This window comes from Ictidomys tridecemlineatus, chromosome 6, assembly GCF_052094955.1.
Source record: "Ictidomys tridecemlineatus isolate mIctTri1 chromosome 6, mIctTri1.hap1, whole genome shotgun sequence".
Classification (NCBI taxonomy): Eukaryota; Metazoa; Chordata; class Mammalia; order Rodentia; family Sciuridae; genus Ictidomys; species Ictidomys tridecemlineatus.
The window spans coordinates 136,511,197-136,529,427 of NC_135482.1; the positions used below are offsets into that span (position 1 = coordinate 136,511,197).

The window sequence follows — 18,231 nt, forward strand, 5'->3', positions numbered from 1 at the left end:
CATTTCATTTATTAATTCTTGATATTAATTCTTGTGCGATAGGAGTCTTATTGAAGAAGTTGGGGCCTAATCTCACACGGTGGAGATTTGGACCTACTTTTCTTCTAATACCTTGTTCTTGGATAGGCAGAATTAATATTGTCAAAATGACCATACTTCCAAAAGCACTATTCAGATTTAAAGCAATTCTGATAAAAATCTCAGTGACATTCCTCATAGAAATAGAAAAAGCAGTCATGAAATTCATCTGGAAAAATAAGAGACCCAGAATAGCTAGAGCAATCCTTAGCAGGAAGAGTGAATCAGGAGGCATCACTATACCAGACCTTAAACTGTACTACAGAGCAATAGTAACAAAAGCAGCATGGTATTGGCGCCAAAGTAGACTTACAGACCAGTGGTACAGAATAGATGACTGTGAGCTGTTTATAACCATGTGTTGTTTTTCTCCCTTTTACCTTTTTTAAAAAAATCTGTATTCGTGTTCTTTCTTTTCCATCCCCTTGACAATTATGCCGATATTTAGAGCAGGAAACTGTGACTACTGTAGGTATTTCAGATAGGAATTTAATGTAGAGACTTAAATGGTTACAAAATCCATTGGAGAGAGGGAGGAATGGAAGTCCCATCTGTTTTGCTACCTTTGATTGCCATCACTGGGAAGCAGAAATTAGGGAGCTGTGCTCTTGCCTTACTGATACCAATAAAATTGGCTCAACCCTCCCATGTTGAGTACTGTAGCCAGCAGCCAGCAAGGAGACCCCTTCATGAGTGCACCTCACTGGTGAAATCTAGGACCTTAAGGTAAAAGGAGTTTGATGTTCTAGCCTCTCTGCTTCAGGGAGATATAGAAAAGCAGTGGGGCTGGGTGGTGTAACTCAGTAGTGGAGCACTTAGAATACCATGTGCAAGAAGGTCCTGGGTTCAGTCCCCCACTGCAAGGGGATTGGTGGGAGTGGCAAAGAATGAAAACCGCAAATCATATCTCATAGAGTATTTGTGCATTTTAATATTCTGTGTAAAATGTTAAATAATGTTATTCTGTTCCTGATTTCAGTTCCTCTAAGAAAAGTATGTTAATTATGATAGTAACCAGAAAGAAAAATCATGGACATCAAGAAAGGAGTGAAAAGAAGGCTAAAGAGTAGAAGGCCTGCCCTCTTTAGTAAAGACAAGGTTGAGGGGTTTATTTATTACAGCTCATTCAGTCATTATCCATCTACCCTGAATTCCCACTTCAGGCTTCTATTTTTTCTACTTCTACCTTGCCAGTCCTCTGAAGGCAAATGTGCTGGCATTAGGATGTCATCGAGGTGAATGGCCATCTAGGTGTGAAGACACAAGTCTCACTTTAAGAATATATTTAAGATAACTGGAACACACACCCCCACACACACTGGTGTTTACCTTCAAGGATGAAAGCTGTCATTTGAATTTTTTTTTTCTTTCTTTGAGCAATTTAAAGATGTTCTCTCAGTATCTTCCAGCTTTGATCACTTTTGTTGATAAATAATTCCCAGAGGTCATTCTTTCACAGTCTGTGTTAAAGTAGTTTCCTTTTAATTTGTGTTGCTGAACATTTATTGAGGCTCTTGAATTTGTAGGATAATGTCTTTCATCAGTTAAGGAAACTCTTGGCCAGAAGGCTTTTCAGTGCTGCTCTGTGCTGGTCCCTGTACTTCCCTCCTCACTCTTTCTGGGCCTCCATATAAGACCTGCCCCATATTCGGTGTTTTTTAAAAGGATCTTACTCCCTTCAAAGGATCTTACTTTCTTTGCCCACTCAAGTGTCACTCTGATTTCAATTTATGAATACAATTTTCCTCCTTAAATATTTTCTTAAGCGTTTTAAAATTTTGAAGTCCATGTTTGATAATGTTAAAAATTACAAATTATTGTCAAGTTTTTTTTTTCATTATCTATTTCTTTTAGTATCCTGAAAACAGGATCTTGGAATACTTTGCAGTATATAAGTAAATACCTGACACTATGATTGCACCACCAAGAAAAGTCCTGTAGAATGATACTGCTCTCATTGGGCTGCTTTCTTTCTTGGATCTTGAAGTCCTAGTTATTTAAGTTGCTTTTCAGTGATTAAAATGTATTTTTTGAAACTTAATCCCACTTTGTTATAATTGCTAGTAGGAGAATTGAACTGAAATAAGGTACTCTTCTCACATTTCATCTGCTACAAATTTTCCGCATTATTTTCTATCTCATTACCTTGGGTCCTATCCATGAAGCCTCTCATAAAAAAAGTATATAATCCACATTTGAGATAAAGTGATCTATGTAGAGCTACTCATATATTATTTTTTCATCCTAACAAGAAACACAAGATCAATTAACACAATCAGATTGATCTTAATATTTCGTTCATTTGTAGACTCATTTTTTGGATGGAGGACCCTCCATTCTCTATGGATTATTTAATTATGCCACTGTATCTATATATGTCTTCCCTAATGTATTTTTCTTTCTCCCTCCCTTCCTGCCTGCCCTCCTGGGACTCCGCTCAGGGGCACTTTACCACTGATCTATATCCTCAGCCCTATTTTATTTTTTTTTATTTTGAGAGAGACTCTCACTTAAGTTGCTTAGGATCTTACTAAATTGCTGAGGCTGACCCCAAATATGTGATCTTCCTACCTCAGCCTCTAAATTAATGGAATTGCAGGTGTGGGCCACCTTGCCTGGCTCATAAGGGAGACTCTTTAAATGTGTACTATGACAGCTAAAGCTTTAAAAATCTGTCACTCCTTTATTTTAGGATGGATTAAAACTATTACTTATTCAAACTTAACAACATTAAATCCTCTTTAAAATCCTTATTTTCGTACTCGTTATATGCCAGTTTTGCTGCCTCAACAACCCTTCAATTTATTGCAGTAACATGATCTTATGTCAAATATTCCCCAAATTTTAGTATATCCCACGGGATGGACTTGGTGTTGGTTGATGTTTTTGTTGAATGGAATTTTCAGCAAATTCTGGTTTGGCAGTGAGACCAAATTCTTCCTTTGTAATTTTAAACCCTTCAGTTTAGATATATTAGATTTATAGCCAGCAATGTTTCCTCTACTTACATGTTCAGTGGTAGTGAAAATCCTTTCCTTCTGTCTTCTACAAACATGCATCAACCTTCTACCTTTCTACTTTGTGTTGGGGACTGTTTTCAGTCTGACGTAATCTAGTATATTTTGAGAAGATATAGGTATAGATTAGTGTTTTTTCCTCAAGAACCGGCTCCATCTCCTGACATACTGCTTGTGGTTTATCTTTCCCACTGACTGGTGAAGGCACTGAAGAATTTAATAGCGTATTTAAAACTTAGACCCAATAATACATTCCAACTCACCAGTGAAATATAGACATGAAGAAAATTAATTCCTGATTATAAACAAGGGTGAAGGGATAATGCCCTTTCCATGTCACCATTGTACCAGTAAGGATGTCCGCTATCTTCTTTGAAAAATTAAGGAATATTAACTTAAGCTCAAATTACCATTTTGTGTTGCATTAACAAGAAATTATCCAAAGCCGTGTTATGTAAACCAAGGGGGATTTTTAACTCCCCAGTTATCTTACTCTGTAATGCCATGATATGTAGCACACTATTCATGAAATCATGAAAAGCTGTAGAATTGATATTAATGGTGTCATTCCATTTAATTCATTTTCATGATCTGTCTCTAATGCTAACTCCTTAAGATTCTGAAAAACTCCTTACTTTCTGAAAAACTCTTTTAAAACTAAAACCTGGACTAAGCTGATGTGCAGGTATTTATAGTTTTTAAATTACTCATTGTAAGTGCTTTTTTGTTTTACTGCAGAGATAGTAGTTTGAGCATACACTTTCACTCCAAACCCTCCTGGTAAAGTGCTTTACCTTCAGAAGTTTGCATTTTAGAATTTGAATTCTGAAACATCCATGATGCTCCAAATTTAAAACAAGAGACCATGTTTTCTGGTATTTTTTTCCATTTAGTTCCAGTAAAAGTATTCCCAGCTGTCTTCTGCTGCACTCAGCTAGGAGCATATTTTATCAGTAGCCCCTGTAGTATACTGTGTCATTTACTGAATGATCTATTATTTCCATTTTATGGAAACAAAAGTGATACATAGGATTGTAAGCAGTAGTCCAATATTCATCATAGAATTAAATAGATAAACGCCACAACAAAAAATAACAACCACAGCTAACTTTGAATACTTTGTGTCAGGCATTGTGTATTTAATTTAATTTTCAGAACTCCCTTCAAATGTCAGTATTGATTTTAGCACCATTTTATAAGTAAGGAACTGAAATTTAGAAAGTTAAAAAATTTGCTTTTGGTTACAGAATGAGGGCATATAAAACTCCTAATAAATATGAAATGCAACTTTACTATCAATTCTTGATTATCTTATCTTCATGTCAATTATCTACAGGAAAAAAAAAACATGCTAATAGCATGTCATCCAGCATGTATCTGGGGTCCTCCTTCCTGCTGTCAACTGGACTGTGTTCAAGAACTACAAATAGATTTTAATATGAGCCTGTGGGGGAAAAAATATGATTATGGTGGTAAATCTGCTGGAATCATATAATGAATTTAAAACCCAACATGAATGCTTTTTGGATTATCTGTCACTTGGGATTACTTATACTCTGATCCCTTCTATGACTGTAGATAATTGAACACTGGCTATTTTACTGCAACTGAAAGTTCTGATGTTAAGAAGAAAATGAACCATGTAAATATGGGCTTGCTTATTTATTTAATAATTAATTGGGGATTTTATCCCAAGAATCATTTAAGAACTAAAACACACAGAGTAACTTTATCTCATGGGAACTGAACTTCTATTATTTGGTTCAGAGAAGTGATTAATGTGCCTAACTCTTAGTTTTCTGTTTTATTCAATAATAAACAATTGAATAATAAACAGAACTATTTTTAGAGACATAAAGAAAACCACTAAAGTAAAATATAATTTTCTGCTAAAATATATTTCTGAAGTCTCTGGAAGCTTTCACTTCACCTTTGGACCCTTTCTTTATTAAGTAATAGTGTAGTCTTTATCACATGAAATTAAAGGAAAATGTTTTATAGAAGCAGTGGCAGCGATTTCAGTCTCCCTGGATCTGTAGGCCTACATCAGAGAATCAGTGGGGGAGTCAGCATTGCTGTAATATTGTGTCCTGAGATATCATCAGAAATTATTGAAGATTGTGTTTTGACACTGTCACTTATAATCTGTGGAACCACTGACATATTTTTGACTTCTGCAACTCTCAGTTTTCTGTATGTAAGATGTGATTAATAATAGTTTTCTACATTGAGATGTTGAGGAATAAACAATATACGTCCACATGTGCAGATCATAAACCCATGTTAGTTTCTGTGTTGATCGTCACCACACACAGAAACTGTTACTCTTCCTATTATTTTTCATTGCACTACATGCTAAGAAGTCATAATAGGGATGGGAATGTGATGCAGTGGTAGAGTGCTTGCCTGGTATATGTGAAATGGAATAGGCAGAATTTCTGGGAGAATAGGATTTACATGAAGGAACTGAACAGTAAACGGGGTGAGAAGAAAGGTTTTAGAGTTAAATATATGGAAAATATGCAGGAGAGTTTGGTGATGTCAAGTCAGGTTTGCTGGTACAAGTTAGCCCACCCAGGAAGGAGTCAAGCAGCATGTTTTTATGTTATCATGGAATAGAAAGAAAATCAACTGGGATCAGACGCATGTATTTTTCCTTGTATCTCTTTACAGGACTTGTAATCTCCCTGTCATGTATATTATATGCTGAGTGACTGAAAAATGCAGAATCATAACAAACATTAGGGAATTTGATTGACACTAACACTAAATTTTAGAACCAGTGAGAACATTAGTTTTTGACTTCCTACTACCGTGACATACTTAGAGCTTTCATTTTTTACTTTTCTTTTTAAAAAGTAGTGCATTTCAAATAAATTAAAACACAAAATATGAGTCTTGCATTTTGTTTTAGGCCTATTTATATAGTGTGTCTTTCACCCCTTTTAAACATTATTTTGTAAGACATTAAAAACAAAGTTCGATAGTGAGACAAAGGGCTAAAGTGGCAACTAATCATTTACTCTTAATCAAAGAATGACCCAGTGGAATCTTTCAACCTAATTTTTATATGTGGTGTAATTAAGTTAATTAAGGTTTAAGTTTTACATGTGGGCTAATTTCATAGATTTATTGAATCTGAGAACTATCAAGGGCTATAGAGAGCAACTGGGCTTTCCTAATGATCTTTGACTAAGGGCTTATTTTATGCTGGGGACTGTGTGATAGGACTAGTAGAAAAGGTGTCTTCAGGGGTCTCACAGTCGAGGGAGGAAGAGAGGCGCAGCCGAGTGCTTTGGAAACATGGAGGAGTGATACCTGACTCGGCATGGGTGGAATCTGATGAGGCTGGAGGGGATAACAGGCACCTGCGAAAGCAAAATCAACAGTCATTTTCAATTAGAATGAAAGGAAGAGAGACAATGAGGGAACTGATCTTATAAACAGAACCTGTACTAGAACTCAGGTGTGTGCCCCTGTTCTAAAACCCCACCGAGCTGCCTCTCACTTGTTCCATTTACAGACGTTTATTGCCTGCTTTTATTGAGGAGCGTGGATCAGTGGTTAAAAATAACAGAGCTGGGGTGTAGCTCAGGGGCAGAGCACTTGGCTAGTGTGTGCAAGGCACTGGGTTCAATCCTTAGCAGTATATACAAATAAAATAAAGGCATTCTGTCCATCTACAACTACAAAAACATTTTTAAAAAATAACATTTTTTTTCTATCAGTGTTGTTTAGCGTAAAAGGAAGAAATAAAGTAGATGATTTTTTTCCACATAACATTTCTAATTGTTCCTGTGTTCAAATCTAATGAGGCTTTTGGTTTTTTTCCATTGTATTCCGACATTTCTTTCACAGCTTCAGCGGTGCACAAAGTGCTAGATGTGATTCCTAAATTAAGAATGATTTTTCTATTTGTTGTTATCCTCAAGCCTAATTTGAGAACAAAGGGTAACTAAATTAGAAATAGACTTTTATGAGGGGTCACCACATAAAAGGACAGGGATACCTGTCCTCTGATCTGTTCCGTCCGAGTATATTGGGGCAGTAGGTTGTGGCTTAGCAAACTGTCGCAGCGGAACTCATTTTATTACATGCTCAGCTGGGTATTTCCAGCTACTAATTTCACATGAACTGCATGAGGAAGACTTCTCAAGGCTCTTTATCTGCCTCTTCCAAAGGTGACAAGAACAGCGTAGGGGAGTGGACTCATGCTTCGGAATCAAACTTATGTTTAGATCATAGATGGGTGTTACCTTGGGGTGTCTGGCCATATAGTATCTTAAACTTCTGTAAGAATGTTTCTTCATTTATAAATTGGGGGAAAGGGTACTAGAAAATGTTGGAATAGATATGAATTATAAATGTTTTCAGACATTTTAAAATAATCAATAAAAATTGATTTTACAGTCTCAATAATACTCAACAGTTACTGTTTTGTTTATATATTTTTCTTGATATCGAGGATTGACCTCAAGGGTACTTGAACACTGAGCCACATCTCCAGCCCTATTTTGTATTTTACTTAGAGACAGGGCTCACTGAGTTGCTTAGCACCTTACCACACCTGAGGCTGGCTTTGAACTCATCATCCTCCTGCCTCAGACTCTGAAGCTGCTGGGATTACAAGTGTGTGCCACTACACCTGGCCATATATTCTTGATTTAAATTATTTCTTCAAATTTACATTTAATGCCCTTTATGTTTATAGAATATAGGGTTTCTTATACATTTCTTGTGGTTTTTGGAATGCAGTTCACTAAATAAGTGATGCAGGGGTTGTGGCTCAGTGGTAGAGTGCTTGCCTAGCACACGTGAGGCACTGAGTTTGATCCTCAGCACCACATAAAAATAAAATATTCATTTATTCAAATAAAGGCATTGTGCCCACCTAAAACTAAAAAAATCTTTTAGAAAAGCGATGGAAATGTTATTAAGTCTCCAGGGGAAAAGACTTGCTTCTCTTAGGATAAAGGTTAAAAATCCTTTTGTAGCACCCCCAGACTTATCACAGTGCTGGGATGATTATATAGTAATGTTCACCAAATACTGATTGGGAGAAAGCTTTTCATCAAAAGAAAAGGCGTGGATATGGAAATATTTGTGGTAGTTTTCAAGTGTAAAAACATTTGCCTAGTATACTGTAATGAGTGGCTTGGGATGACCAATAATCATAGTTTTAATCCAATGGGTGTAATGAAATGGCAAATTTTCAGTTGTCAACTATACTTAACTCCTTTTTTTTAGTTTAATTCCAAATTATAAGTGGATACATACAATAACTTCTATAGAATATACTTGCTACCAGTCTAAACTTATAGTAGTAACTCCTATGGCATGAGCCTTAATAAGATCTGTTATTTTTTTCTGGAAGCAGTATAACATGATAGCTATCTTCAAATACCATTATATTTCACTAGAATCTAGAAACAATATATTGTTGTTTCAATGAAAAAAAAGTTGAGAATTCTATTTCATTATGAGTCAATTAAAAATTAATGCATTTTATATTTTTACTATTTTTTTCTTTCATTTATTTTAAAAAGTAGTAAGATTCACTTTAGGAAGCAGGACATACTGAGGGGAAAAAGGATGACAAATGTAGTTTGCACACATTCCTCTAATGGAAAACCATTTAGTTAATATTCTGGAGTATTTCCTCTGTCCTTTTATTTTCATGTATAAATTTTGGAGGCATGAAATTAATTTCATTGTTTATATAAATGCTTGCACACTAACTTTTTCCCACTTGTCAATTCGATGTCAACAAATATTATTTTTCAAACTTATCTGATCATTGGAATCACATGAGATATTGTTGAAACTATAGAATTGGTGCCTGTACCTGCTGCTGTGGATGCCTGTCCTGGGTGCCTTAATGAATCCAGCTTATAGCTGGATTGCTCCAAAATTAATTCTGTTTTTATGCAAGGTAAAGCATCTATGTACACATTTTTGTCAAAATCCCAAATTGCTGCATATGTCTAAATGCAAGTTCCTTCAGTAAATCATCCCCTAAGAAGAAAGATTTATAACCAAGTTTGATAAGTAAATGAATTCATACTTTGACTTTAATAGTTAAGGTCTTTAAATGTATTAGTTAAAAAACAAATTCCAAGATCACATTTTATACAGAACAGTATAGAAATTTTAAATTAAGTTCTTCTAGGCTCTCAAGTTGTTTGATAGTATTATCTACCCACAGCTTTATGTCCTCAATAGACCACTTGTTAAGGCAACTAACCAAGTTTTCTGGAATGCATCTTTTTGACTCTTGTCTACTTTGCTTGAGATACGGATACTGTTGAAGTTCATGGTGTTTGTTCTCCTGAGATTTTCTCCCAAAGCAACCTAAAGCATTATTTGCATGAAATTGAGATGTCATCTTCCAGCTGTTTCACAGTGCCAACACTTGACATTGTGAGCTCCACAATTGCACAGGAATCTTGACTAAACCTGTGGTAACTTTTCATAGCTCCATTTTTTTCTTCTTTTTTAATCTTTTTAAGCATATTCCCTTTGGTAATTCCTAAAAGTCAGCATCAGTATTTGATTGAGGTTGTCATTTCCAAATATTATTTTGGTCTTCAAAGTAGAGTAATCAGGGATATATTTTGTGCAGACTGAATATAAGATCATTTCCTCTCTGCCAAAGAGATGGGGTATAGAAAAGAAATGGCAGTTCCTAGGTTCTTAAAAAGAAACGATTGTTTCTGAGGTCAAGACTTCTGAGACACAATTCAACAGTGTCCACCCATTTATAATCCTGTGTCCCAGCATATTACCATGCCAGTCTTTAATTACATTTGTGTTGGCATTGCTATCACCGTATTCTTACAATCCTAATATCTGATGAATAAGTAAGTGTCCCAGCCAAGAGGAGCAGTGAGCTGAGAGTTCCCCCATCGTAAATTACACCTGGTTATGGGCATTCTTGGCTGGCAAACCTGCCCCCAGTCTCCCATTGTCCTTTCCTTTTCTCAGCCTTTTTCTGAAGCACCAGCCTGGTCTGTCTGCCTCTGCGTATGTGCTTATCTGGATGCCCACAGTCAGTGGAGACTTCCTTTGTACAGTTCATATGTTGTAAATGGATTATGTATACCTGATGTGCCCTGTGGCAGTTGTGGGCCAACATGGAACCATTGAAACACCCTTTAGACAGTGTTACCCTCTTGGATCCTCAGGAGTCCTACATGAGTCTGTACTACTTTTGCCTGGAAGCCAAGAGCCCAGGCTAAAAGTGTTGTTTTATATGAGTGAGCGGAAAAGGAATTAAATCCGCTGTTGATAAAAAGTTGTGGAGCCTTTAAAATGATCACTTGTCCATGTGTGATATTTCCCATCACATCTGCCTGTTTCCTGGGAGAGGTGGGAAAAGGGCTAATTCTCCCAACTTTACCATTAGTCTTGTTTTGACCTGGTAGGATTTTTTTTAAATCTCTTTATAACTGTATTCTAGGAGAAGACAAGTGCATGTAGATTTTGCTAGACTACTTGCTTTAATAATCACCAAAGTAAAACCCTTATTTTTGCAAGTAGATCTTCCTCTATTGGAAATAGTTACCATTTTCCTTTACATGTTTTTGTGTGTATGTGTATGTGTTGGGGTTCTGAATGTGGCATCTGACTATCACAACCACTGGGAGGTCAAGTTTTCTTTTCTGTGAAATGTGATGTATTTTGCCTTTGTGATAGATTGTTGTAAAAATAACTATTTATGGTGAACGTTTTGTAAAATCAAAAGCCAGGCCCATCTGGTGGCAGAGAAGATGAATCTGTTGGAGAATGGTAAACAGCATTGCATATTTTAAAATATGTAACTAGCACAGAACATTTGCCTCAGGCACTGGAGTGAGATTATGGTTCAGGAGAAACATTTAAATGAACTTTTCATTCCATGAAAGTTGATAAAACATTTTTTCCTCTTATGTATAGTGAAACTATAGTGTTTTAAAGCATCTACTGAATAATAAATTTAAAACTAAAATGATGAAAGAAGTTCTAATCTGAGGTAGAAAATAAACCTGTTAAGAGTTGCCTCTTGTTTTAAATTTAGAAATGCCATGATTATCATTTTAGATTATTAGTTTTGCAACTGGTAGACAAAATAATAGATAAAAACAGGGTCTCAACAGCATTAATAGTGAATTTAGTTTTAAAACAAATAGTGGACTATACTTTTAGTACAAATTTAAATTTGTAGAAAAATTTGGCAGAGAGTACATGGGGTCACAACCCATCTCTGCATATAATTTCCTATTATTAACATCTTGCATTTGTGTGGTGTATTTGTTATGTTTAATGATTCAGTGAACTTATGTTGATACATAATTATTAAGTATAGTCCATAGGTTACATTAAGGTTCACTCTATATTGTACAGTTTGTGGGTTTTGACAAATGCATAGTGACATATATATGCCACACAGTTTCCTATAATTTCAAAGGTCCCAAAATTCACTGTGCTACACCAATTCATTGCCCTCTTCTTTTCCTTCCTCCAACTATTTAGCAATCACTGATCTGTTTACTGTTGCTATAGTTTTCCCTATCCCAAAATGTGATCAAGTCGAAATGATAAAATTTATTTTTCAGATGTCTTGGCGTACTTTATGAGGTTAAGTTTAAAAGCAACTGTCAGACAATAGGAATTAAACTACTTTCCTAGGCTTTCTCCTTTGACCTTTGTTTTAGTGATATCACTACTTTGTACAATTTGACCAGATGAATAAAATGTAAGTAGTTTAAGATTCAAAATATCTTTACTATCATCCTCATTTCTCTCAAATGGGATAAGTTGTCATCAACTGAGTTTTGTTAAACACATAATTCATTTGCTAAGCATTTGTATTTTTGTGTATAATCTGTTTACATTTATGTTCAAACATGTTTGTTTAACCTTTTTCAGTTCTTAGGAATATCTGCTATTAATTTGTTAAAAAAAAAATGCATTGAAAAAAATCCTTCTTCTCTTCCTTTTGTACCAGCCCAACTTCACAGCACATATGGGTGAGGCCAGAGTTTCAAAGTTATAGCCAATTGTAAACATAGTCTGATTATTAGGGTAAATGATATAATTTGCAAAAATCCTAGGATACGGGTCTTGAAAATATACAGCTAGGATATAAGGAAACTTTGGGACTATTTTAAATGTGTGCATTGAACTTTTAAAGGATTACCATTTTTAATTCAAGTTGGAAAGCATAAAAACTAATGTAAATGTGAAGAGAGTTCATTATGATATGCATATGTTCTGGGTTTTCTAACAGAATCAATCATTTCTCACATTTACAATTGAGATGTTGACATAAAAAAGTCATTTAAATATCTTCTCTTACCTATAGTAGATAATGTATTCAAGGCTCTGGAGAACAAATTTCAGGTTGTCAGTGTAGGATAATTCTATTTGCTTCCTTTTACTCGCTCATGCATACTTTTAAAGGAATTACAATTTATCTTTCTTTAGTATTCTTTAATTTTTTTCCTTGGTTGGTTTTATAAATTCTCACTTCTGTTGTATTTAGTTTAAGACTTTTTCCTTGAACATGTGAATAGGAAAAATCACTGAAAGCAAGGTAAAATTATGAACATCAGGACACAGGGAAAACAAAATTTAAAAACTAGGCGTTCCTTTTTCGTAAGAGTACAGAGCAAAGTGTAGTACATGCTCTCTTTACAAATGGTTTTTCAGTGACCTTTGCACGGAGAGCAAAATAGCCAGTCAAAATTGCAGAGCACTTGCTTTAAGCACAGTGCTCACACCTTTCAAATTTCATCTCTTCATGAGAGACACTGAGTTGCAAAGACTGAGCTGTGCATATACTGTACACATCATGTTAAAGAATTTGGCTCTTTAATTAAAATGTACTTACACTTAAAATAATTGCAGTATTACTAAAAAGTTTTGTGACCACAGACAGGGTTCGATTTAATTTCTTCTTTGCTTTTGAAAGTACTTCCCAGATAGTCAATAAGTCAAACTAAACTTTATGTAATTTTCTTCTAAGACATAGGAAGCTAACATCCTCTACTCATCTGTGGTAACTCTATAAGAATGACCAACATCTCCCATTTATTTGAGTACATTTATATATTACTGTCATAAAGTATATGCACCTTGAAATATAGATTGATAGAGGGAGGTTGCATGGTGGAATTATGAAATCAGCTCAGTCAGTTAAAACATATTCTGACTACTATTATGTGGTCTTCTGTGGGCTGATCTGGTAAGGCTAAAATGTTTAGAAAGACAGAAACAACATCATTAAGTAACTGTCTTTCTCTTATTTCAGAATTTCTATTTTTTAAGTCCTAAGTGGTCTCTAAAGCAATTTGTTCAGTTGCTTTTGTAGCCCTGATCTATTCGGTTGTTTGGCAACAACTGTCCATGATCCTGAATTAGAATACATCTCATGCTGCCTTCAGTGAATCGGGTCACCTCTGAGATGGTTTTAGTAATAGATGGCATTGTGTCTGGAATTTTTAGTTCTAAGAAGAGAGAAGTCTGCTCATCTGCTTGTCTCTCACATTTCTCACCGTTAAAAGTGTTTGATAACTTTAGTTCTGTCTTTACAACAATTTAACAAACTTGGACTGAACATTACTCCCTGATAGATTGAGAAGCTGAGACTTGGAGAATTTTAGTGATGCTGCCAAGATAGCACAGCTAATAAGTAGCAGGGCCAGGTCATAAGCTTAAGTACTTTTATCCCCAAATCTCATTTTCCTCCTATAATATCACACAACAGGCTATAAAACAAAGGTCTTTTTCATAGTTAACCACAAGCTATGTGATGTTAGACAAGTCACTTCATAATCTTTTCTAAAAACTGCCATGCAATTATTTCTCAAAAAAATTGTAAAACCAAAATAAAACAGTTCTTTAAAATGATGGATGGATAATTGTCACCATCTTGTATGTGTGCAAGGGCCACCTCTCCAAAAATCCCTGGTGCCATTAGATGAAACAGACAGTATATAGTCTTGGGTAACATTTAGCCGTGTATTATTCATATGGTCCCCAACCTGGCAACTCATAAGGTTCTCTGAAGGGCTTTCCAAAGATAGGGTGGTGTCAGACATGGTTTTTTCCTTTTAAAAATTCCAGGTGATTAAAACGCATGATCAGAAATGCTTCTTACTCACTGGCAGACCATAATAAACTCCATGATTGACTGTGGGAAATTCATCTAGTACTCTGGAAACTAACAAGTGGGAGGTTTTAGATTCCTTCTTGCTTTCATTCAGCAAAATTGACTGAAGCTGAAGTTACATTTTCAAATGTTTATTCAGGAAAAATATATGTCTGTCTGTAGCAAAGCTCAAAAGTGGTCTCCAGAATATTTAAAAGAACATGTTCATTAGAATATTCTGTATAATACTTTGAGTAGATTATAATGAGTGAAACCAACCTTCAGACTTTCGAAAAAACAATAATATGTGACAACAGATTCCACTTAAATATTAAGTTTTCACACACGTTGTTTATGAAATATATTGTTCTGTTTACCTTGCTGGACTTTTGTGTGTATTTATGCTATTACTTCCTTTTCTTTCTTCTCTCTCTCTCTTACTTATTTATTTTTCTTTTTATGACACCTGGGATTGAACCCAGGAGCACTTAACCACTGAGCCACATCCCCTAGACCTTTTTATATTTTATTTTGAGACAGGATATCACTAAATTGCTTACAGCCTCACTAAATTGCTATGGCTGGCTTTGAACTTGTGATCCTCCTACCACAGCCTCACAAACCCCTGGGATTTATAGGCATGTGCCACTGCACCCAGCCTGTACTTCTTAATACATAGTATAAAACTTTTTTAAACTTCATACACTTTCAGAGATAACATCTTTTAGAAAATAAAATGACTCTCTTTGATAAAAATCCAGTGTTCTCATACCAGGGGAACCAATAGCAAAAATTCAGCTAGTGTCAAACCCAGGCAAAAATCTGGATGGGGTTTATTTGCAAACACGTCGAATCTGCCGTGAGTAGTCCATCAATGCTGTGTCAAGAACTGAGGCGTTAGTAAACAAGGGTCAAGTTTTAGTATGAAAGCCTTCCTTCAGTATTTTTACAGAAGCTTGTCTTCCTCATCATGCATCCAAATGTTCTTTGTTATGTCTTGTCTACTTGCGGTCCCTGTCCCTTCAAGGCTGTTCCTGGGTGACATGTCCCCGCTCCTCCCCAGTGTGGGTGGTCTTTTCCCTTGGCTTCCAGCTGCCCAGGGGCTTCTTTCGTGTTTTCCTTTGTTTCTCCTCACCTTTACTTCTCCTCTTGACCATCTCCTGTGCTCCAGGTACCTCACTGAAGCTTTCCCCTTTAGGGTCCAAACCTCAGAATCAGTGCATTTCAGTTTCCACTCCCCAGGAGTAAAGCAGTGGATTCCTAATGCTGATTTCAGGGCTGAGCCTAGCAGGTCTTTTCCTTAATAGGAGGAACAGGAGCACACCATAGCCATTTTGAATCCACATCTTTGCAGTGGGGCTGGCTTTACCCATATGCTTGTGCAGCCCAAAGCTGGAATTATGGACGGCTTTACCTGCCACATGATCATATCATACAAGTAGGGGCTGTCCAAGTGCAATGCTATGTCAACACTGAATACAGATGAATGGTACAGGAAAGATTTTTGTCCTGATTATACTGATGAAGTGTTCTTTTTGAATATGCTGCCTGCACTTCAGCTGCCACATATGCAAAAGGAAGCACCATGCATCTCTGTGGATGTTTACATTTATAGATTCATGCATAAATTTATCCTAGGCCCCAACTCTTTGATTGGTTTATTCTTCCTTATTTTTATGAGTATTTTCTCTGTTTCGGTTGGAGCACATGAGAGACGGCAATTCTCAAGTGTCTGAAAGCACCTAGTGACTCTTAGTATTTGGTCTCCTTAGCTTTCCAGCATAGGCGAGGGAAATGGGAGAGAAACTCTTCTGTCCCTGTACAATAGCTGAAGGAATAGGTGCTTTCTCTGCCAGGAATGAAGCAGAAACCGACCAAAGAAACCAGCAGCCTCCTGTTCATCATCCAGAGAAGTCTGAGCTGCTTGCAAAGCCCAGTAAGGCCTCAGGGCCTCAGAAGCAATCTCTTTGCAAACAAGCTGTGCATTTCTCAGCTCCTATATTGTTGTCACCTGCTAGTGTCATTATCACCTGTTTCTACAGCACTGAAGTACTCCCAGCCCTTGGTTTGTAAATGCACAGAGGAACCTATGGCTAAGATAGGAATGGGGAGAAAAATTTGCAGTAGAAATAATAACTCTTTCCAAAATAAGGATTTGGGGAATGTCTAATACCTAAGAAGAAGAGAGGAGCTGATCAAGAGTATATTTAAGGTCAAACCAGTGGCATTCAGTCCATGTACTTAATGATGTGTTTTATATTTTTAATAATAATACAGTTGGTACCTTGGTATGAAAGCAGCCTCCACAAAGAATTTCCATGTGTATAACATACTAATAAGAAACACCTGACATAATTCTACAAAGAAATTAAATGGTAATACTGAGAACAAACTGAAATACTGTTCTTATTGGAAGAGTAAATGGCACTCATATAACTTTTTTATTAAAAAATTCAATTTATGGTGCTTGTTTTGTTTTTCTTAATGTCTTTGATTTAAAACATTATATTTCAGCACATAAATGAAAACCTGGTCATTTAGAATTTCATACAGGAGATATTTTGAAAGGTTTTTTGTATTTTTCCTTAATTCACATTTTTTTAGGTAACTAGCCATACTAGTTAGGAAGAAGAAAAAAAGAAAACCATTAACACATCAGCCCATTTTCCTTTTTAGTTGATCTGGTTTAGTTGATGCATTTTTCCCCCCTCATTGTTGATGAATAAAATGCTCTTGCATTATTGCCTGTTTTATATTTTGAATGGAGCTATAATTTATATTCTATAAAGAAAGGCTTTTGGAAACACATTTTTTTTTAATGTAGGCTCACATTTTGATGGAGAATAACAAGCCAGAATCTTTTATGAAACCAAGACTGAAATAATAAATTAACATAATTTTAGACATTATTGTCCTGATATCATAAAAAAGCTGAGAAGAGGAGTTTGGTCTTCATCTAATAGAATAATAACGTGCATGCTAGCCTGGATAAATTAAATGTTACCAAAATAACCTGTTTTAGGCTAGCTCTTTTTGTCAAGGCTAGATTTGACACACACCAGTAGAAACATTGGGCTATTTGAGGTCTCAGAAGTAGACAATCAGTAAGTGCTTCTTAAATTTATGAGTGAAAAGTATATGAATAGAGATATACTCATGTCCACTGATAGCATGCTGAGAACATTAGTCTGGGTCAGATTTTGAGGTCTTTGTTAGTAAATTTATCTTACTAAAATGTATAGGAATGCAAATAAACTTGGACACAATTATTTTAAATTAAACTAAAAACCATAGACCAGTTGAAGTTGTCAGTATAAGATTTTTTTCTAAAATACCAGGATAGTAGTTGTATATGTTTTTAAGAAAAAAAATTGTCATATGCTGAATAAATTGTAATTCAGTCATTAGAAATGACTACTATTTAGTAATTTAGTTATCAGACCTGGGAGGTTGAAGAGCTTTGTGTTCTTGTCTAATGTTCAAAATGAACGTAACTATAGTAGCTCTTCCAGGAAATGTGAAAGTGGAAATGTAGTGAGTTTCCCCAGGGTCACTACAAGTGATATTATGTCTCCAAGTTATGATAATTTGAATAAGGGTAGATATTATATTGTAGAACTTTAGAGCTACAAAGGATATTTAAGTTTATCTAATGAAAACTAGCATGAGTTTATAACAGGAAACTGAGACTCATAATGCAGATGATGAATCAAACCAACAGAAGGAAACTTTTAATTAAATAGGTGGTATTTATACAGTTATAAGTAGATAAAGCTTTGTACTCTGAACTTGTCTTTTAGAAGATTCTGTGTAAACTTTCTGTTCCTTCTTAGATTCCTGTGGCCTCTTTTTCTTCTGTAAAGCATTGATTTCACTCTATTTTAATTATTGTGCTGCTCTTCCTTGATGGAATGAAAATGTCTTTATGGCAGAGGACTTGTCTTACTGCTTTGTACTTTTGTACCTTCAGTTTTAATCACCGTGACGGTCACCGAACAGTTTTTC

At 35.5% G+C, this 18,231-nt stretch overlaps 1 protein-coding gene across 12 annotated transcripts in view; it reads left to right on the plus strand.

Moving 5' to 3' along the window:
- The window catches only part of Klf12 (KLF transcription factor 12), a 434,856-nt gene that overhangs the window by 259,526 nt on the left and 157,099 nt on the right, over positions 1 to 18,231 (plus strand). The window lies entirely within an intron of this gene.